The sequence below is a fragment of the Argopecten irradians genome, chromosome 1, assembly GCF_041381155.1.
Source record: "Argopecten irradians isolate NY chromosome 1, Ai_NY, whole genome shotgun sequence".
NCBI classification, from domain to species: domain Eukaryota; kingdom Metazoa; phylum Mollusca; class Bivalvia; order Pectinida; family Pectinidae; genus Argopecten; species Argopecten irradians.
In genome coordinates this window covers 59647521-59671814 of record NC_091134.1, presented here as the reverse complement: position 1 = coordinate 59671814, position 24294 = coordinate 59647521, and the positions used below count along the sequence as shown (strand labels likewise).

Below are 24294 nucleotides of genomic sequence, written 5' to 3'. Positions count from 1 at the left end.
AAAAGTTCATTTAAGTGAGTGCTAGGGTTTCCAATCCCTTGATTTATTCAATGGGGTCAATAAAAAGTGTTTCCCTTATAGTAATTATTTTAGCTCCAAACCTCATGATGATGTCACCAAGTTTGGAGTGTATAAGTAACATGATGATGTCACCAAGTTTGGAGTGTATAAGTAACAGGATGATGTCACCAAGTTTGGAGTGTATAAGTAACAGGATGATGTCACCAAGTTTGGAGTGTATAAGTAACATGATGATGTCACCAAGTTTGGAGTGTATAAGTAACATGATGATGTCACCAAGTTTGGAGTGTATAAGTAACATGATGATGTCACCAAGTTTGGAGTGTATAAGTAACATGATGATGTCACCAAGTTTGGAGTGTATAAGTAACAGGATGATGTCACCAAGTTTGGAGTGTATAAGTAACATGATGATGTCACCAAGTTTGGAGTGTATAAGTAACATGATGATGTCACCAAGTTTGGAGTGTATAAGTAACATGATGATGTCACCAAGTTTGGAGTGTATAAGTAACAGGATGATGTCACCAAGTTTGGAGTGTATAAGTAACAGGATGATGTCACCAAGTTTGGAGTGTATAAGTAACAGGATGATGTCACCAAGTTTGGAGTGTATAAGTAACAGGATGATGTCACCAAGTTTGGAGTGTATAAGTAACAGGATGATGTCACCAAGTTTGGAGTGTATAAGTAACATGATGATGTCACCAAGTTTGGAGTGTATAAGTAACATGATGATGTCACCAAGTTTGGAGTGTATAAGTAACATGATGATGTCACCAAGTTTGGAGTGTATAAGTAACAGGATGATGTCACCAAGTTTGGAGTGTATAAGTAACAGATGATGTCACCAAGTTTGGAGTGTATAAGTAACATGATGATGTCACCAAGTTTGGAGTGTATAAGTAACATGATGATGTCACCAAGTTTGGAGTGTATAAGTAACATGATGATGTCACCAAGTTTGGAGTGTATAAGTAACAGATGATGTCACCAAGTTTGGAGTGTATAAGTAACATGATGATGTCACCAAGTTTGGAGTGTATAAGTAACATGATGATGTCACCAAGTTTGGAGTGTATAAGTAACATGATGATGTCACCAAGTTTGGAGTGTATAAGTAACATGATGATGTCACCAAGTTTGGAGTGTATAAGTAACAGGATGATGTCACCAAGTTTGGAGTGTATAAGTAACAGGATGATGTCACCAAGTTTGGAGTGTATAAGTAACATGATGATGTCACCAAGTTTGGAGTGTATAAGTAACATGATGATGTCACCAAGTTTGGAGTGTATAAGTAACATGATGATGTCACCAAGTTTGGAGTGTATAAGTAACAGGATGATGTCACCAAGTTTGGAGTGTATAAGTAACATGTGTTTACTGTCGAGACTAAATGATAGATAAACAAATTATTTGAGTGGGCTTTATATACCAGTTGGTAATGAAGGGTGTATGTCATTTTCAAGTAATTAAGTCAATACAATTTATAAGTAGAATACGTAGGAGTAGTAAGAGATGACTTCTGGTACTTTAAGGCTTTGTCAATTCATATCCACAATGATTTTACTAGTATCAATATGACAGGAAATGCACAGCTTAATCCTGGTCACTATGTCTTTACAGTAAAGCAAACTACACTTGAGTAATTTGAGCCCTAATATGTAATATTACTTGTCCACCAAAACACATCCTATTGACAGTCAAGAAAGGCCAACGCATCCCTCAGGAAACTTTTGTTATGATGGTGTACAGTCAAAGGTTATCATTTAACAATGAATGGGCGGCTCTCAGTTTGAGTACATTACTGCATGGTCTACATGTGATGATATCAGTTTATGTAGTTCGTTAAACAAAATGTAAAAACAACAACAGGAAATCTTAATACAATGTATGCATGCACTGGCTCTCATTGTGTAACGCTTTCCTTGCATTCTACTCTATTCCAAATCAAGGGACTTAACTAACTTTTAAGCTCCTTTTATTCATCTTGGAAAATGTTAAAATATGATTCCATTGTCATGGTCATTGGTGATATAATGTTTCAACATTTACTATTGGTAAAATAAATCAGTAAAGTTTAATCTTTTCCGTTGGCCATTGCTATTATTGCTATAAATCGTATTCATTAGCCACAGTCCAAAGGTCCTATTGTTGTGTATTGGCAAAGAATACAATTTGTTCAACTCTCTATCAAAATTGATAACCGAACTAAAGTATTTTTTTAATTGATTTGTAAACTCAGTACTGATTGAATCAGAAACGACAAGATTTTCTTAATTTAATTTTAGGTGCGAAAGTTTAGATTTGGACTCTCTGTTCAGATTTAATTCAATTAAACGTTACCAATATCAACTAAAATGTAGATGTTGATTGGGTGACAGAAGTCAGTGCAGCCATTAGCTAGGCTTTTTGACAAGTGAATTGGTATGGTTGTATTTAAATGTGTGTATTTGTTATCTGCCAGTGGGATGAGTTACACATCTCATTATATTATACATCACCATCTAATATATAACAATACTATTACTGTCAGCTAAACCCAAGTACAGCGATGAGAGACACTTCAGCAACTCTCTTTAAAACAATATCTCTGAAGTGATATAAGAAGCAGATTGAATAGTTACAAGTTCATTGCTCTCCTAGATCCACAAATCACCTGTCAAGTCTGGTAAATTACAGAACAAGCTGCTTGTATATAGACAGTTACAACTGCCAGGTGAAAGTTACTGAAATCCTCTAATCTCATTATTTTTCCTTTCAATTTAAGAGTTTTGCAGATCCAGATGAAATGCTTGTTTACATGATCGTGTTCTACTTTCCCAATGGATTGACAGTTGTTAGAATGCCTTTTCCTGAAACATGAAACAGAAATGGAGATGTGGTCGGATATGTTAATTAAAGATTTGGTATTTTTACAACAGACACCTGTCCCTTCAACTCTTTGTAAACATCAACTCCTTTTCACCAACTGTAGCAGCAACAATTGTTTGAGATAGAAGTTTGTGTTTTTGAGGTTTACCTTTCAGTCACCCTTGTATGTACATTACCTGTTACAGTACCAGACAACCACTTCCTGTCAGAATCAATGGCCCACAGTGCTTTAACCCCTCTGGTCCAAAGAACTTCTAACCTTCAGGAAGTTAAAACATTCTAGGTCACCAACAGTTGCTTCTTATGTGTAAATATTGATGCAAGTTCAGTTTCCACCTAGAAGAAACTCTTTGTAGAAAATATCCTTCATATAGAACTTTATTACACTACATAGATGAAGAGATTTGTGTATCAAGTAAAAAATAATAAGCTATTCGCTGCATAGTTTTACATTACAAATGACCCATATGCATAGTATACACTCTGCAATAAGCCGTGAAAAATATCCTTATGTAAATCTAACTTGAATACTTTTGCTGTTCAACATTTACCTCCATGTCTAAAAGCTTCCTTCGATTCATTAGAGCCAAGTTAATTTTGATAGAAGATATGCAATTGTAAATTGGTTTTGGTTATTTTTCACATTTCACATTTTCAACTTTTCTCAAAAGAATTCAAGGTACTTCTTTAAGCTGTCAATGATCTGATCCATGGTGCAATGACATAGAATAAACCTTCAATTCCCACAGCATAGAGTTTGATATTCAGATTTTTCTGTAGGTGTGCATGATACCTACTCATAATATTTTAGCTTTTTTTTTTAATTGATGGCCATGCACACATAAGCTTTAAAACATTGAGAAGTGAATTTGTACTGAAAGGGGTTTGTGGTTTGATGTTACCAGACTTTCAAAGTGATGAAATAGCAGAAAGTTACAGTATATGTCTTTGTCTGAAAAATGAGAGATGTTCTAGAGTATCACCAGAAACACATTGGTAAAGAGAATTGTTGGTTTGCCAGTAATTGGCTTTCAGACAGTCTGACGACCAGTTTCCCACAGTCATCCTCACCATGAATTCAGCCCCAAAACTTTTGCATAAATTGTCGCAGCTTTCCAATAATATGTGGGCAGCCCGAGTCATTGGCCTTTAGTGTTAGTAGGCACTAGAGGGTGTCCCCTAGACGGAGGCATAGACACGATTACGTAACCTGCCATGTCCACCTAAGTCAATCACACTCTTGTGTTTTCCTGTTCCATTTATAAGGCATCCTTATCCAACAAACTATGTCTTTTTCATTTGATTTAAATGAAAGATAATCCTCCAAAATTTTGCACGTAATATCTTTTATGTGAAACCATGTATAAAATCTGTGAAGTACGTTTCAATTGATTCCTTTCAGAATTTTGAATGTGTAACAGAACTTTTGGATGGCATATTATAATTAACTATGTGAAATTGCCTCAATAATACTTAGCAGAGATTACAAGGTAAGAGCAGTCTTTCATGATACAGAAATTTTATCATTGAAATACTTACAGCTAAATGAAATCTGAGAAAATCAATTAACATCATGCATGTATTAAAAAATACAACCACCTGTGCAGTTTTAACCTATAAAATTGTTTAACAAATGAGAATTCTGCAGGAATTTTCTGCTGGTGATAAGCTGGTTCTTGTAGACAAGTCTATCAATGTAAACATGTCGGTCTTATCCTAAGTGAGTTCCTGACCTGATAACACAAATGGATGGTTTAATAAACATGCAGATTGGGGATGTTGTTGGCCTGCAGTGAACAGATACACTCCAAGACCCTAATCTCTTTTCCCCTTAAAAAGGGTCATCTTCAAAGCCCTTTCTTTCCCTGTTGTGTATTAAAAGGTCGTAAAACTTTCAGACTCCCCTGCTTCTCAAAAGGGGAGGTCTAATAGAAGTCTATGTGTGGCCTGATAGGGATAAATCCTCTTCTCTCACTGTCTTATTTCTACATAATTTAGAAGTATATATCCTCATTTAATCATGTATTTGAGCTAATAATACTCTAATGCATTGTTTTATGTTTTATCACCAACAAGAATTATTTTTTAGTTTAATATGCCAGGTTTTGGCAATGAGGAAAGATAGAGTCCACATGTACTCCACAACTGGGAAATAGTGGTATACTTTCAAACACCTGATCTGTTTGGCCACAGCATTATGAACCACTTGACCCCATTGACCATAGGATAGAGGTCTAATGTTAGAATATCAGACAGCACACTGTCATGAAAAATACTGCAGACTCCCAAATATAACATATGGATATACGTCATGGTATTGAAATCTTGAGAAAAAACACAACAGGATGGTATGGTACCACCATTGGTAATACTCATAAACCATCAAACGCTTCATATGGCAAAGCAGAAATATGACCATCATTACTGGAAAATAGACTGGACTAGTATGATGAGGTATTTCTATCTTAATTACTTCATTATTCTGGACATTTTTTGTGCTGGCATATGAATTAAAGCAAAATAAAACAAAATTCTACATTAAAAATTCTAATCCATACCGACATAAAGTTAGGTGTTTCTGTTAAAAGCAGCCCTATCAGGATGTGGTTGAATATAAGTTGAAATCTTAACATTAGTGATTGTAGAATTTAAAGGATCAAAATCACCCATGGAACCAGATTCAGGTTTTATAGCTATAGTGATGAAGACATTGTAATCACATTTAATTACTGTTGTAACTTTCTGCAACAAAACAACTTGGGTACCTGTGGATTTTCAATGAATCGGATACCCTTAGGGAGAGCAGCAATAGTAAGGCACAACAATCAGGTTAAATAAATAGCCATTTTACTCCATTTGTTACAACGTTTTTCCCCTCGATTACACCTGTTCATTGTTTTGATGTATTGGACATGGCCATATACCCTTTAATCACTATTTGTATGAGTAACAATGGGTATTGGAGATACCCGGATCTTCTTTGTCCTCCGTTACACAGACCTGCTAGTTGTATGTGATGAATCATCCCTGTGGACAATCGGGTGAGTGACCCGATACTCAATCAACGGTAAATAATCTCCCATTATATACATAACCAAAGAGCAGCTCCATCATCCTCACTGTAGTGTGTTTATGCAATCATGACCTCACCATTTTGTCTGATTTTAGAGCAATTGAGAAGCAACTTGTGTCTAATTGCAACACAACTTTTTTTAATTTCTCATTTTCAATTTTTCATTAGCCTATTTGATTTATTTGAGTATATCAAAAACATACATACAAGTCTTAATGATGTTTCAACACAACACTAGCAGATATTATTGATATCGTACTGTAACATTTAATTTCAATTGGACCTATACAAACACGAAGAAATGTCACAAAACCTAATTCTTGAACAGCCCGCATAACTTTGTTTCCTTCAACCAAGTCTCGGTAAAAATTTGTAAATTATATTACTCCGATATATATGGGAATTAAAGCGTCAAGCAAGAATGTAAAAGAGCTTCTTTATAACTTAAAACTTCTGAGTCACGTTTGTGTTGCCTTTTGCATTCAAAACTGTTCTGACTAGATTTAGGGTAAAGGTACAGCTGTACTTTTGTCAGGTCAATATTTTTGAAACTCTAATGAAAATTCCTTAATTATAGTAGCTATTTTAAAACATTTTCAATAATCTGGAAACAACTGGATCTATAAATTGTATAAGGTGACCTTAACCTTGGCTTTTGAACCTTGAAAAATGGACCTGTGCATGGTTTTCTCATGTCTAACAAAGGAATGAAGTTATGTATCAAGAGATTAAAACAAAAGTATACTCTGTTGACAATGATTCAGCAACCAACTGACTGACATGTACGCCAAGTGTGATCTAGCTACCCAAGTAATACCAGTGAAAAGTAACCATTTGACTAATAGTATGAATTACTTTTAGACAGAATTGCAAAACATTTCTTCAATATACATGTATGGTGCATAGTTCTGACATCCATCTTTGAATCGAGACAAATCCAATTTTTTGAGTACTTTTTGTATACAGAATTAGCAGAGAAATTAATCGTTAATTGAATATGCAAACGCTTTGCACCAAGCAGAAAAAGCCATGAAGTGCATACTGCACAACACAGCAGTGCCACCATGCAGTGTGTTTGATGTGTATTGGGAGTGACACACTAGCCTAGTGTATTATAGTCACCTATATCTGTACCTCCAACTAATTAATGTGATATCAATACATCATTATACTCCACACACCAAACACTTGTACAGGGATCAAGTACACCACCATGCAGGCACACACTGATCACCATGGTGACAAGGTCTCTATACTCCGACTCATCTAAACGTTTCACATCATACATACCTGCAATGGTGCTGGAAATCCTGATCTTTCAGTTCCAATCTTTCAAAATTGTCAAACTTTAGTCCCGATTTTCAGTTTGTGTCATGTTCTGAAGAAATCGATAAAAAATAGGTGCTAAAATTGGAAATGCTAGATATTTTCCACAGCTAGAGATATTCAGAAATACCTATTGATATTCTGAAAATGTCTCTACAGAATATAAGCAAAGAGAAAGTATAATCCAGTAGGCCAGCAGCTGTAGCCACAGCAGTGACAACAGATGGACTGGAGGGGACCCTGTTAGGTCCATACAGGCCCTCTCAACACTTCCTATTTATAAAGGTTATAATTACTACCCAGTATCGATTTCAGCTATAAAATATGGACACAATAAAGAAATCATTTTAATATTCCACGCTTCTACTCCATTTACAATCTCAGATAGCTGTTGCATTATGCAAACTGATGATATGGTTGAGTGATTTTCTTCCATGCTCGGCCTGTTAGACGCAGCTGATACAGGGCTATAAAGTGAACATGGAGTCAGAGAGTCCAAATATATGCTGAATTATCTCTGATATCAATATGTGTTTGTCTCCATTATTTGAGAAGCCTTTCTTGTTAACTCTAATTTGTTTGCTGTTTTACTTTGATGCCATGCAATACAAATTAAACAGAGAGTCAATTAATGTTTCGAGACAATTGTTCCAATCTTATAATAGCAACTACTAACACTTGTATCACTTCAGGGTGAAAGGAGTCGAAAATGTGTTCATTTAAACATTTTTATTTTCCTCTTCAAAAGATATTATACGAATAATGTAAAACAAATAGAAATGGAGAATCAATGAATAAGGGACTTGTATAACTTGATACCTGACTCATTCAGCTGATTAGCCTTCCTCTTCATTAATGCTTCATTAGTATTTCCCTGATTGGAACCTTTTATATCTATAGCCAAATGACCAGGACACACAAGTATAGCAATGTATTGTCCTGATAAACACATTTGTCTTTACAGAAACAAACTTTGAAAATGAATTCAGTTCTTTGGCATAATATCAGATTACTAATCTTATTGCCATTAAGACATTAAAACGAAAAATGCAAATTCTGAAATCTAATCTTCCTTGGCAGACTTTGTATTACCTCAAGCTAGCACTATACCCACAGAACTATTCATTGGACTATTTAACATATATCTTGTAATCAACACATCAGAAGCTGACCTTACTGCACTTATATGATCATGTGTACCAACAAAGATATGGATAATCTAATTAAACATTGAATCAGTGCTGCATCCTAATTTAACTGTTTAATGAATTATCATAAAAGATCTTAAAAGTACTATACAAAATGTTATCCACTTGAAAAGGTCACAATTACTCAAAGGTCATTTTTATATCAAGGTCAAAATATTGCAAAGGTTATTCTAATATCCAGGTCACAATTACTCAAAGGTCATCCTTACATCAAAGTCACATTCACACAAAGGTTAATTATCCTAATATCAAGGTCACAATCACATAAAGGTTATCCTAATATCAAGGTCACATTCACACAAAGGTTAATTATCCTAATATCAAGGTCACAATCACATAAAGGTTATCCTAATATCAAGGTCACATTCACACAAAGGTTAATTATCCTAATATCAAGGTCACAATCACATAAAGGTTATTCTAATATCAAGGTCACAATCACACAAAGGTTATCCTAATATCAAGGTCACAATCACACAAAGGTTATTCTAATATCAAGGTCACAATTTTTCAAAGGTCATCCTTACATCAAGGCCACTAATCAATTATCATCAATATAAAAGTCACCATTACACAACATTGATAGATCTGTAGTGGTTAGACCTGATATTTCCTTTTAAGGTGAATAGAAATAACTTCAAATCCTTTGAAAACTTACCATTTTTGTGTACAAAACAGATCTGAATTATATACATATGTGATCATAAAAATATCTGATAGATTTATATGAGAAACTTACTAAAAAGCACATTTTAACAAATCGTTTTTCCTAGCAAGGCTTCTTTTTGCGCTTTCTTCCATGAAATCAATCTAAAGGAGGGGAATGAGAGTGTTTATTACCACAAATGAAAGACACACAAGGTGGAGTAGGTGTTTAGCTGTGGGAGACCTACAGTATAGGGCATACTTTCAGATTGATTTTCTCTCTGCACAATAAATCTGCTCACACTGCAATTTGTCTGTCCTAAGTGTGACCTAACAGTTAGAAAGGGACAATAAATCTGAACCATATCTCAGACCACAGGGGGCAATGTCAGACACAAACCTCCGACATCTGCCTACAGCAACTCATTACAAGGTGTGAGACACAGAGAGGGCCAAAACATATCACTTACCATGTACATGTGTAAAAGGATCAGGTCGGTGTGGTTTGTACATATTGTTAAATACGGTCTCTGTCACTCAGCTGATGGAGCATGCTTCTATGGCTCAGTCGGTAGAGCCATAGATTTCCACGCCGGAGACCCAGGTTCGATTCCTGGTCGGGGCACTTGACAGGAATGTGTATTTTCCCTCTTCTTCTACATTGGCCCCCAAGTAATTAACTCATGGATGGTGGTTAAAGAGGCTCGGTTTGAGATTTAGAAAATCTTAAGAACAACAGAGGGAGTAGTTTAAAAGGAGAGGGTCGGTGTGGTTTGTACATATTGTTAAATACGGTCTCTGTCACTCAGCTGATGGAGCATGCTTCTATGGCTCAGTCGGTAGAGCCATAGATTTCCACGCCGGAGACCCAGGTTCGATTCCTGGTCAGGGCACTTGACAGGAATGTGTATTTTCCCTCTTCTTCTACATTGGCCCCCAAGTAATTAACTCATGGATGGTAGTTAAAGAGGCTGGGTTTGAGATTTAGAAAATCTTAAGAACAACAGAGGGAGTAGTTTAAAAGGAGAGGGTCGGTGTGGTTTGTTAAATACGGTCTCTGTCACTCAGCTGACCGAGTATGCTTCTTTGGCTCAGTCAGTAGAGCAGTAGATTTCCACGCTGCAGACCTGGGTTTGATTCCTGGTCAGGGCACTCAACAGGAATGTGTATTTTCTTTTCTACATTGGCACCCAACTAAATAACCCACGGTGATGGTGTTTGGAAGGTTCTCGTATGTCTTCGAGGGCAAAGACTTTGGTAAAGGAGGGAGGATCGGAGTGTAGAGGGATTGGACTGGGTAGATCATTGAGACCAGGTAGCTCTGTCGGTAGAGCACTCGGCTATTGTTCTGAGGGTCCTGGGTTTTAATCCCTGTCTAGCCGCTACATTTTCTCCTCTCCTGTTACACATGTACATAGTTACACATAGTGAAATACAAGCATGTTTTACATGTTGTAATAAACCAGGCTTATTTGTTCCTTTTGTATTTCTTAAAAACTTTTCCTGACTGGTTAAGGAAAGAGATTCTATAAATGCTGTAGAAGGGACAAAATGTTACTGATGTTTAGGCAATCAGGATAGTATAGTATACAGCCACTATGGATAGGAGAGGATTGATTATCATAGAGACAGTATCACTATAAGGATGGTACAGACCTCTTGGTTAGTGAAAAGAATTCCTTTGGAAATGTTTATCAATTTGACCTCAACTACTTTATAAGCACGTTGTTGTCATTGACTTGAGCAACAAAGGTATAGCACTGAATAATCGGGGAAATTACAAGGCATTCAAGATAACATAATTTGTCTTGTTATTTTGGCTAAGATCTAACTCATTGCCTTTGATAATTGCTTGTGCTTGAATTTGTTGATAAATGGGAACTGTATCAATTTGGATCAATGCTTGTACACTAGGCCAACTAAGCATCAGATCAACCAGAGGGACCTCCACCAATGACTGGGATCCAAAGCTGTCAGTCTCGCAGATTGAGATCCTATTGACCAGACCGGTCAATGTGTCAATATTTGACCTGGGTCGAGTGTCTAGAGGACAGAAGCTCTCCATGTTTGTTTACTATAGATTGAGTAAACACAAACACAGAAGATGGATGGATGAGCCTGGCACTTCCTGTACTGTACTAGACTAATAAAACTCACGTCTAAAGTTTGGCTAGGATCTGTACTGTCCAAGACCAATAACACTACAGTCTAAAGTTTGGCTAGGATCTGTACTGTCCAAGACCAATAACACTTCAGTCTAAAGTCTGGCTATAAGGATGGATTTGTACTGTCCAAGACCAATAACACTTCAGTCTAAAGTCTGGCTTTAAGGATGGATTTGTACTGTCCAAGACCAATAACACATTCAGTCTAAAGTCTGGTTTTAAGGATGGATTTGTACTGTCCAAGACCAATAACACTTCAGTCTAAAGTCTGGTTTTAAGGATGGATTTGTACTGTCCAAGACCAATAACACTTCAGTCTAAAGTCTGGTTTTAAGGATGGATTTGTACTGTCCAAGACCAATAACACTTCAGTCTAAAGTCTGGTTTTAAGGATGGATTTGTACTGTCCAAGACCAATAACACTTCAGTCTAAAGTCTGGTTTTAAGGATGGATTTGTACTGTCCAAGACCAATAACACTTCAGTCTAAAGTCTGGTTTTAAGGATGGATTTGTACTGTCCAAGACCAATAACACTACAGTCGTAAGGATTGGATTTGTACTGTCCAAGACCAATAACACTTCAGTCTAAAGTCTGGCTATAAGGATGGATTTGTACTGTCCAAGACCAATAACACTTCAGTCTAAAGTCTGGTTTTAAGGATGGATTTGTACTGTCTAAGACCAATAGGATTTTAGTCTAAAGTTTGGCTAGGATCTGTACTGTCCAAGACCAATAACACTTCAGTCTGAAGTCTGGCTATAAGGATGGATTTGTACTGTCCAAGACCAATAAGATTTTAGTCTAAAGTTTGGCTAGAATCTGTACTGTCCAAGACCAATAACACTTCAGTCTAAAGTCTGGCTATAAGGATGGATTTGTACTGTCCAAGACCAATTAGATTTTAGTCTAAGGTTTGGCTAGGGTCTGTACTGTCCAAGACCAAAAAAACTTCAGTCTAAAGTTTGGCTAGCATCTGTACTGTCCAAGACCAATAACACTTCAGTCTAAAGTTTGGCTAGTATCTGTACTGTCCAAGACCAAAAAAACTTCAGTATAAAGATTGACTACGATCTGTACTGTCCAAGACCAATAAAACTTCAATCTAAAGTTTGTCTATAAGGATCTGTACTGTTCAAGACCAATAATATTTTAGTCTAAAGTTTGGCTATAAGGATCTGTACTGTCCAAGACCAATAACACTTCAGTCTAAAGTTTGTCTATAAGGATCTGTACTGTCCAAGACCAATAATATTTTAGTCTAAAGTTTGGCTATAAGGATCTGTACTGTCCAAGACCAATAACACTTCAGTCTAAAGTCTGGCTATAAGGATGGATTTGTACTGTCCAAGACCAATAATATTTTAGTCTAAAGTTTGGCTATAAGGATCTGTACTGTCCAAGACCAATAACACTTCAGTCTAAAGTTTGTCTATAAGGATCTGTACTGTTCAAGACCAATAAAACTTCAATCTAAAGTTTGTCTATAAGGATCTGTACTGTTCAAGACCAATAAGATTTAGTCTAAAGTTTGTGTATAAGGATCTGTACTGTTCAAGACCAATAACACTACAGTCTAAAGTTTGGCTAGGATCTGTACTGTCCAAGACCAAAAAAACTTCAGTATAAAGATTGACTACGATCTGTACTGTCCAAGACCAATAAAACTTCAATCTAAAGTTTGTCTATAAGGATCTGTACTGTTCAAGACCAATAATATTTTAGTCTAAAGTTTGGCTATAAGGATCTGTACTGTCCAAGACCAATAACACTTCAGTCTAAAGTTTGTCTATAAGGATCTGTACTGTCCAAGACCAATAACACTTCAGTCTAAAGTTTGGCTATAAGGATCTGTACTGTCCAAGACCAATAACACTTCAGTCTAAAGTTTGGCTATAAGGATCTGTACTGTCCAAGACCAATAACACTTCAGTCTAAAGTTTGGCTATAAGGATCTGTACTGTCCAAGACCAATAACACTTCAGTCTAAAGTTTGTCTATAAGGATCTGTACTGTTCAAGACCAATAAAACTTCAGTCTAAAGTTTGTCTATAAGGATCTGTACTGTTCAAGACCAATAAGATTTTAGTCTAAAGTTTGTGTATAAGGATCTGTACTGTTCAAGACCAATAATAACACTTCAGTCTAAAGTTTGGCTATAAGGATCTGTACTGTCCAAGACCAATAACACTTCAGTCTAAAGTTTGGCTATAAGGATCTGTACTGTCCAAGACCAATAAAACTTCAGTCTAAAGTTTGTCTATAAGGATCTGTACTGTTCAAGACCAATAAAATTTTAGTCTAAAGTTTGTCTATAAGGATCTGTACTGTTCAAGACCAATAAAACTTCAGTCTAAAGTTTGTCTATAAGGATCTGTACTGTCCAAGACCAATAACACTTCAGTCTAAAGTTTGTCTATAAGGATCTGTACTGTTCAAGACCAATAAAACTTCAATCTAAAGTTTGTCTATAAGGATCTGTACTGTTCAAGACCAATAAGATTTTAGTCTAAAGTTTGTGTATAAGGATCTGTACTGTTCAAGACCAATAAAACTTGAGTCTAAAGATTGGCTACGATCTGTGCTGTCCAAGACCTATAAGACTTCAGTCTAAAGTTTGGCTAGGACCTGTACTGTACTAGACCAATTGTAGCAGGTTTCAATTGTATGAATAGTGATACAGTCTAGCTTCGCACTAGGGGAATTTCCCTTAAGTTCAGTTGGTAGAGCCGCAGACCAATAATTCCAGGGTCACATGTACGAGATTGGTTCACATGATTCTTGCTCTGTTACACAATAAAACTTCTATCTAAAGTTTTGCTAGGACCTTTATTATCCAAGACAAATAAGACTTCAGTCTAAGACAAATTGGTTCAGACAGGCTGACTCCATGCAGAGCCCTAAAGAACTTAAAGGCTCCTACAAACCTTTAGACGTGACTTTAGATGTCCATGTAATACATAAAGGTCCATGAGACTGCCTCTAGACATTAGAGGGCCTGGACAGGAGTCCCCTAACAGGCCTCATTGCTCTACTCTCTCACACATAGACAGTTTGGGCTGACATCTCCTTTGATACAAAGTCCTCTAGCTGTACCAGGAAATATTGTGTAAGGATTTCTATGATAGATCCCATGTTTAAAGGTATGTAGTTACAATTACTGTGGCATCATATGTTGTATGAGGTATGTCACTTACATAAGTATTGTGTTTGTAGTTCATGCAGTTATAGATCTATTTAGCTTGTAATATATTGTAAAGTTTGATCAGATAGGTAAGATTTTACCACAAAGTACTTTAATGACAATAGGCAGTGATAACCTACCAATCAGCCTAATTACTAGGACTGTTGTGGTAAAGGGTGTTGAAGAGTTCATACCTGCTGAGGAAGCTACTGTGTCTAGAATGTTCTTATGGGAACAATGGCATGAACTCTGTAGGTAACAAATACCAGACCTAATCTATGTAAATAACTGCTGCATCTCCTCAGCCCTCACTCCCTACTTGTCCCATATCAACCACCCTCTATTTCCCACCCCTATACCAACATTTCACACCACAACCTCCCCACCCCCTAGCTCATACCACTATACCACCCATGCACATATGCATTGCCACATTCCCTCCCCATTCCCTGGCCCCTATTCCCACCACTTAGGCCTCCTTCCCATTCCCTAACTCATACCCCTATACCAATCATGCACACCATCACCACCACCCCTCCCTAGCATGCCCTAGCCCCTATACCCACCACCCTCCTCCCCATCCCCTAGCCCCTATACCCACCACCTCCTCCCCATCCCCTAGCCCCTATACCCACCACCTCCTCCCCATCCCCTAGCCCCTATACCCACCACCTCCTCCCCATCCCCTAGCCCCTATACCCACCACCTCCTCCCCATCCCCTAGCCCCTATACCCACCACCTCCTCCCCATCCCCTAACTCATACCCCTATACCAACCATGCACACTGTCATCACCTCCCCTCCCCATCCCCTGGCCCCTATACCCAGCACCTCCTCCCAATCCCCTAGCTCATACCCCTATACAAACTATGTACACTGTCACCACCTCCCCTCCCCATCCCCTAGCCCCTATACCCCACCACCTCCTCCCCATCCCCTAGCCCCTATACCCACTATCTCCCCTCCCTAACCCCTAGCCCCTATACCCACCACCTCCTCCCCATCCCCTAGCTCATACACCTATACCAACCATGCGCACTGTCAACACCTCCCCTCCCGATCCCCTGGCCCCTATACCCACCACCTCCTCCCCATCCCAAGCCCCTATACCCACTCTCTCCCCTCCCTAACCCCTAGCCCCTATACCCACCACCTCCTCCCCATCCCCTAGCTCATACACCTATACCAACCATGCACACTGTCACCACCTCCACTCCCAATCCCCTGGCCCCTATACCCACCACCTCCTCCCCATCCCCTAACTCATACCCCTATCCCAACCATACACACTGTCACCACCACCTCCTCCCCATCCCCTAGCCCCTATACCACTACCTCCTACCCATCCCTTAGCTCATAACCCTATACCAACCATGCACACCATCATCACCACCTCCCCTCCCCAACCCCTGGCCCCTATACCCATCACCTCCCTCCCCACCCCTTTGCCCCTATACCCACCACCTCCTCCCCATCCCCTAGCTCATACCCCTATACAAACCATGCACACTGTCACCACCTCCCCTCCCCATCCCCTGGCCCCTATACCCACTACCCTCCTCCCCATCCCCTAGCCCCTATACCGACTATCTCCCCTCCCTAACCCCTAGCCCCTATACCCACCACCTCCTCCCCACCCCATAGCTCATACACCTATACCAACCATGCACACTGTTACAACCCCCGTCCCCTACTCCTAGCCCCTATACCCACTACCTCCTCCCCATCCCCATCCCCTTGCCCCTATACCCACCACCTCCTCCCCATCCCCTAGCTCATACCCCTATACCAACCATGCACACCGTCACTACCTCCACTCCCAATCCCTGGCCCCTATACCAACCACCTCCTCCCATCCCCTGGCCCCTATACCCACCACCTCACCTCCCCAAGCCCTAGCTCATACCCCTATACCAACCATGCACACCGTCAACCCCTCCTCCCCATCCCCTACTCATACCCCTATACCTGCACATCATCACCCTCCCCTCCCCATCCCCTGGCCCCTATACCCACCACCTTCTCCCCATCCCCTAGCTCATACCCCTATACAAACCATGCACACTGTCACCACCTCCCCTCCCCATCCCCTGGCCCCTATACCCACTACCTCCTCCCCATCCCCTAGCTCATACCCCTATACAAACCATGCACACTGTCACCACCTCCCCTCCCCATCCCCTGGCCCCTATACCTACCACCTCCTCCCAATCCCCTGGCCCCTATACCCACCACCTCCTCCCCATCCCCTAGCTCATACCCCTATACAAACCATGCACACTGTCACCACCTCCCCTCCCCATCCCCTGGCCCCTATACCCACTACCTCCTCCCCATCCCCTAGCCCCTATACCGACTATCTCCCCTCCCTAACCCCTAGCCCCTATACCCACCACCTCCTCCCCACCCCATAGCTCATACACCTATACCAACCATAGCACACTGTAACCGCTACCATTCCCGTCCCCTACTCCTAGCCCCTATATCCCACTACCTCCTCCCCATCCCCTTGCCCCTATACCCACCACCTCCTCCCCATCCCCTAGCTCATACACCTATACCAACCATGCACACTGTCACCACCTCCACTCCCAATCCCCTAGCCCCTATACCCACCACCTCCTCCCCAACCCCTAGCCCCTATACCAACTACCTCCTACCCATCCCTTAGCTCATAACCCTATACCAACCATGCACACTATCACCACCCCTCCCCTCCCCAAGCCCCTTACACCACCTCCCCCCACCCTATATAACCCATCACCTCCCTCCCACCTTGCCCTCCCCACCTCCCCCCATAGCCCCCCTATACCCATGCACACTGTCACCACCTCCCTCCCCATCCCCTGGCCCCTATACCCACTACCTCCTCCCCATCCCCTAGCCCTATACCCCTATCCCCTCCCAACCCTACCCCTATACCCACCCCTCCTCCCCACCCTAGCTCATCCCCTACCCCTATACAACCATGCACACTGTTACCCATAACCTCCCGTCCCCTACATCCTAGCCCCTATACCCACCACCTCCTCCCCATCCCCTTGCCCCTATACCCACCACCTCCTCCCCATCCCCTAGCTCATACCCCTATACCAACCATGCACACCGTCACTAACCTCCACTCCCCAATCCCCTGGCCCCTATACCCACCACCTCCTCCCCATCCCCTGGCCCCTATACCCACCACCTCACCTCCCCAAGCCCTAGCTCATACCCCTATACCAACCATGCACACCGTCAACCCCTCCTCCCCATCCCCTAGCTCATACCCCTATACCAACCATGCACATCATCACCAACTCCCCTCCCCATCCCCTGGCCCCTATACCCACCATCTCCTCCCCATCCCCTAGCTCATACCCCTATACCAACCATGCACACTGTCATCACCTCCCCTCCCCACTCCTGACCCCTATACGCACCACCTACCTCTCCATCCCCTAGTTTATACCCCTATACCAACCATGCACACTGTCACCAACTCCTCTCCCAATCCCCTGGCCCCTATACCCACCACCTCCTCCCCAACCCCTAGCTCATACCCCTATATCAACCATGCAAACCGTCACCACCTCACCTCCCCAACCCCTAGCTCATAACCCTATACCAACCATGTACACCGTCAGCACCTCACCTCCCCAACCCCTGGCCCTTTTTCCCACCACCTCCCCTCACCATCCCCTAGCCCCTATACCCACCACCACCCCCTCCTCATGCCCTAGCCCCTATACCTACCACCTCCTCCCAATCCCCTGGCCCCTATACCCACCACCTCCTCCCCATCCCCTAGCCCATACCCTTATATCAACCATGCACAATGTCACCACCTCACCTCCCCAACTCCTGACCCCTATACGCACCACCTACCTCTCCATCCCCTAGTTCATACCCCTATACCAACCATGCACACTGTCACCAACTCCTCTCCCAATCCCCTGGCCCCTATACCCACCACCTCCTCCCCATCCCCTAGCCCATACCCTTATATCAACCATGCACAATGTCACCACCTCACCTCCCAAACCCCTAGCTCATACCCCTATACCAACCATGCACATCATCACCAACTCCCCTCCCCATCCCCTGGCCCCTATACCAATCACCTCCTCCCCATCCCCTAGCTCATACCCCTATACCAACCATGCACACTGTCATCACCTCCCCTCCCCAACTCCTGACCCCTATACGCACCACCTACCTCTCCATCCCCTAGTTCATACCCCTATACCAACCATGCACACTGTCACCAACTCCTCCTCTCCCAATCCCCTGGCCCCTATACCCACCACCTCCTCCCCATCCCCTAGCTCATACCCCTATACCAACCATGCACACTGTCATCACCTCCCCTCCCCAACTCCTGACCCCTATACGCACCACCTACCTCTCCATCCCCTAGTTCATACCCCTATACCAACCATGCACACTGTCACCAACTCCTCTCCCAATCCCCTGGCCCCTATACCCACCACCTCCTCCCCAACCCCTAGCTCATACCCCTATATCAACCATGCAAACCGTCACCAACTCCTCTCCCAATCCCCTGGCCCCTATACCCACCACCTCCTCCCCATCCCCTAGCCCATACCCTTATATCAACCATGCACAATGTCACCACCTCACCTCCCAAACCCCTAGCTCATACCCCTATACCAACCATGCACACTGTCACCAACTCCTCTCCCAATCCCCTGGCCCCTATACCCACCACCTCCTCCCCATCCCCTAGCCCATACCCTTATATCAACCATGCACAAATGTCACCACCTCACCTCCCAAACCCCTAGCTCATACCCCTATACCAACCATGCACAATGTCACCACCTCACCTCCCAAACCCCTAGCTCATACCCCTATACCAACCATGCACAATGTCACCACCTCACCTCCCAAACCCCTAGCTCATACCCCTATACCAACCATGTACACCATCACCACCTCACCTCCCCAACCCCTGGCCCTTTTTCCCACCACCTCCCCTCACCATCCCGTAGCCCTTATACCCACCACCACCCCTCCCCATGCCCTAGCCCCTATACCCACCACCTCCTCCCCATCCCCTAGCCCCTATACCCCACCACCTCCCCTCACCATCCCCTAGCCCTTATACCCACCACCACCCCTCCCCATGCCCTAGCCCCTATACCTACCACCTCCTCCCATCCCCTAGCCCCTATACCTACCACCTCCTCCCCATCCCCTAGCCCTTATACCCACCACCCCTCCCATCCCAAGCCCCTATACCTACCACCTCCTCCCCATCCCCTAGCCCCTATACCTACCACCTCCTCCCCATCCCCTAGCCCCTATACCTACCACCTCCCCTCACCATCCCCTAGCCCTTATACCCACCACCACCCCTCCCCATGCCCTAGCCCCTATACCTACCACCTCCTCCCCATCCCCTAGCCCCTATACCTACCACCTCCTCCCCATCCCCTAGCCCTTATACCCACCACCCCTCCCCATCCCCTAGCCCCTATACCTACCACCTAATAACCCCTACCCCTATACCCCCACCACCATGACTCTAGCTGTTTCTAACCCCATCCTTCCAATGACCTTCACTTGAATGCCCTAATTGGACCTGTCATCCCCTACCCTCTATCATTATTTTCACAACTCTGGGTAAGTCTTGTAAGTATTAACACATATCTTATTTGTACTGTATTTTTGTAATTTGAACTTTTCCAAACTTTCAAGAATTTGCATGTCAAGCTATAAATTATTGATATTGAACTGATGAATTTCTTGAATGGGTAGTTAAATGAATGATAAGAATATCCTTTATACCTGTACAAAGCTGTGGTCAACAGTACTGTGACATGTACACAAACAGACATGGTACATGTGTATAATCATTGACAGATGTGAGGATAAGTATAGAATTATCACATACCAGTTATCCATGGAATATCTAAATCTACTGCTATATTTTTCTTTCAGTGATGTGTAATCTCTTAAGATAATATCAAAAAAAAATGTTGAGAGGAAGCTTTTATTTGCAGGTTTTAAGTAAGTCACTGGTCTATGTATCACCTACACGACTCTGCCTATTGCTATCTGTGTCTTACTAAGTATGTACATGACTCTGCCTATATTGACAACAATGGCCGAGTCTTTAGGTAGTTCAGATCAAGGTGATTGAACAGCAGTCAGGTTGTTGTCTAAAGCACCCTGATGGTACTTTTTTTCTAGTTAAATAATTAAGACAAAATCTTCCTACAGACATTATAGGTCTTGCGTCTACCAACATATATGGAAGGCATTATTGGTTTATATGCTAAAAATTTGTCATCAACTTTTTTAGTCCCCAAGATGAATCTCAGAAAACATTTTTCAATATCTTGGTGAAAATCATTTTTGTAAAATTTCTCTTTGTGTTGCTTATATATATACTCCAGAGATGATGTTCAAGGCAGACAGTGAAAAATACTTTAAGAAAAATCAATATACAAGAAGAGTATGTCCACCAACCTATACCAACTTACCTGTTTAAGTTGATTCTGTAAGACCAGTTTGCAGTGCTCCCTGAAAATACCAGCTCATGTACACTGAATGACTTGCCTTTATAGCTGTCTCCGATTCACCACTGAAATACCTTTAATGAACGGCCACAGAGATGTAATGGAGCCCAATCAGTTCTAACAGTATTGATACTTCCACAGCCAATACACAACACTATATGCTCAGCATCCATTTTTATCCAATTTATGGCCGCAAGTCATAAACCAATCAAGTGAATAATATACACATTTAATTCAGTCTGCATGGACAATGTATCCAGTCAATTATCAACCTATACCTCATATAATGGGCCTGTTCACTCAATTTGCTACTGGGGGAGTTCCGCTGCACAAAATCTAATGAAGGTCAACAACGTGCAGGCATCATAATAAAACTACACAGTGCAGGGCTCGATAGTGGTGCTTGTGGTTTCGTAAATTAGTTCATTTATCAGGATGTTTGCACATTTTCGTTAGTTTTCATCTGATTGCATTTGCATGAAGAGTTTTAATCTGTTTGATATACGTCTGCTATAGAAGTTACGTGTGTAAAGTTCAGATGATAAGAACACAAGCTTACGGGTGTTCAAGTGTGGTGCCAGCCCACAGAACGTCAGTCTCGAATCCACAACTCATAGCACGTCTTACTTCACTCTCCTCATTATTTTGTAAACATGCATTTTATAAACAAAATACAAGAATGTATAGCAAAGATTTGATCTGACACCAAATCATAGAAAACAAGACTGGCATTTAAGATTAGTTTGGAACAACAACAGCATAGTTGGATATACTTAGGAAACAGAAGTTTTTAGATATATCCCAAAATATATTGCTACAGTATCTATAATGAAATAAAACAGACATTTGAACAATAATGAAGCATTAAAACCTCCTGCTCTATCCCCTTAAGTTAGGCACTTGTCAGAAAACCAAATTATAAAACACATGCTTTACAAAAATATCATCCCCGAGAAAAAATGTGCTGGTGTTTCCAAACGATGGCCTTGTCCTTATAAAAAGGGCCATAACAGACCATGTTATAACCGTGAAATGGAGCAGGAAGAATGAGTTTTCAGCTCAATCAGTATAAAGACAGAAATAAAAAAAATCAAATTACCTGGTAACACCATAGAAATGTTCCAATGAACAATGGCAAGGTTGAGCTGCCTCAAGCCCTTATAGTCTATCTTCTCAAAACCAAATTCTGCATTCAAAAAAATTCTGATTATGTATGTTGAATATCATGGCCAATTTAAGCGAATATTTTCCTCACGAGTATCATATGCCTTAAAATATTGTAGAAACTTAACTAAATGAACCAAATTGCTGCTTAAGGTATTAAAAATTCTACATGTATACTTGATTAAATAACACAATTCTATTGTCATATATAAGAAGTTTCCAAATCCTGTTACCCATACTATACTATAGATTTTAATGTGTTAATGATGATAGAAGACTTGGTTGGAATTTTGATATAATTCCCTATAAATGTTTCTGTTATGTTTCCTTCACATTCCTCTGCACAGTAATCTGGGAATAATTATCAGTCAGTACAGCAGTATAGAGAAGTGCTTACAGGGTTGATACAGTATGGAATCACAGTTACAGTTAAACCTGCCTTAGTGGCCACCTCTATATAATGACCACCTGTTAAATAAAACCACTTCCTTATGGTCCCGAAAAAAACAGTAATAATACTAGTTGACCTGTGTATAAAGACCGCTTTTTTTCTTGTCGCTTGGACGGTCTTATGGACAAGTTTGACTGTACAAATTTAAATTTATGATATCTGACAATGAATACACCTGTATCAAGATACTTTACTGTGGTAGATATACATGTATTCATACTAAACTCTCCATTTGGACATACTGTCAAAGAACTATGTATATGTAATGTTTTCTATCAAAACTTTTGGAGAAGTCATTAATATATAATATATGACATCAACAATAAATACTTGTCTTCATTTTTAATCCTTAGATTGTCATAGCTGCGGCCATTTTGCTCCATTTTACGTAACAGAGATAACATAAAGAACTGTATAAAATATTTTCCAGTCATTTTGCTCCATCTTACGTGATCACTGAGTAGTCTCTATTGAATGTATATTATGTTCAATATTTCATGTAGAAGTACAGGTAACATTCACTTTTATATCTACATGTTTTATTGCCTTTACATTCAGAGTTTTACACTCCATTACCAATCCTAGAGTTGTGTAATAGGTAAATAGATAACCCTGTGTGTGTATCACTGACGACAACAGTCATCAAGGCACCACATACTTCAATAACTAGCAATTAGAGCTTCTTCAAGGTTTGTTCAAAATGTCACCTCTACCAGCAAGATTTAGTACTTTCTTTTTAATTTTATCATTTTCCTTTCAAACATTAGTATTTTTTAAAGCATATATGCACGAAAATATTCTTTGCAAGAACTACAAAGTAGTAATAGGGGAGTGTGTGACATTCAAATGCAAACACTAGCAAGCACAAGGACTTCTATTGCATGAAAGCCAATTCCTCAGGAGTGTGAAGATGCATAAAAACCTGTGTGAAAGATCTACATCTATGCTCTCAAGGACGTCCTAATGCCGACTACATTCCCTCCACAGCCTTTCAGCATATTTCCAGATATAAAAACACAGACCTTACCCCAAGGCTGACGCATGTGAACCACACAAGTCCGTCTTTCAGGAAAGATAAATTTTCACATGCCATTAGAACCAAATGGCTTCTAAAATACAAACCTAATCATTATATGTTGTTTATGTGTTTATACAACCTGGATTACACATATGGATTCCAGAAACAAATACTGTTAAACTGTATGTATCTATTTTGGCATTAATAATGCAATAACTCCGAGTCAAATTCTCATGCAATGTGCATACAGTAATAACGGTGGTATGTAAATTCTAATGTTGTCGAGCCCATTTAACAGAGCAAAAATTCATCGACAGGTTAAAATACACATAAGAGACAACTAAATAAAGTGATTGATACAAGGATGGGCCATTTTACCTCCCCCCATATTCATCAAAGATACCATACAGTTTATATCATGTTTGTGGTTTTCTACTGACATTGTGATTCTCACTTTAAAGCAATGGCTGTTTACAGATTTTGAAAGGATACAATGACCAATTTGATCTCTGAACTCAATTTCATAGAACAAAATAAGTATAATGGGTTCTCATTTTCTTACTTACAGCTGGTGGCTACTTCACTAGGATCCTCTCAAAGTAAAACCCATTAAAAGTCAAGTTTCTTTACCAAGGG

General features: G+C 40.7%; 1 protein-coding gene across 4 annotated transcripts in view; it reads right to left on the bottom strand.

Moving 5' to 3' along the window:
- Positions 1-24294, bottom strand: part of LOC138335880 (uncharacterized) — a 96729-nt gene that overhangs the window by 52125 nt on the left and 20310 nt on the right. Inside the window, exons 1-2 of one of the 4 annotated variants that reach the window (XM_069285075.1) lie at positions 22125-22177; positions 7262-7349 (exon numbers count right to left, since the gene is read on the bottom strand). The exons of 1 other annotated variant lie outside the window; for it this stretch is intronic. The gene's annotated coding sequence lies outside the window, so the exon portion shown is untranslated. Of the gene's footprint in view, positions 1-7261; positions 7350-20989; positions 21462-22124; positions 22178-24294 lie in introns of those variants that run through there. 2 more of the 4 variants (XM_069285060.1, XM_069285088.1) reach the window with 2 other exon arrangements.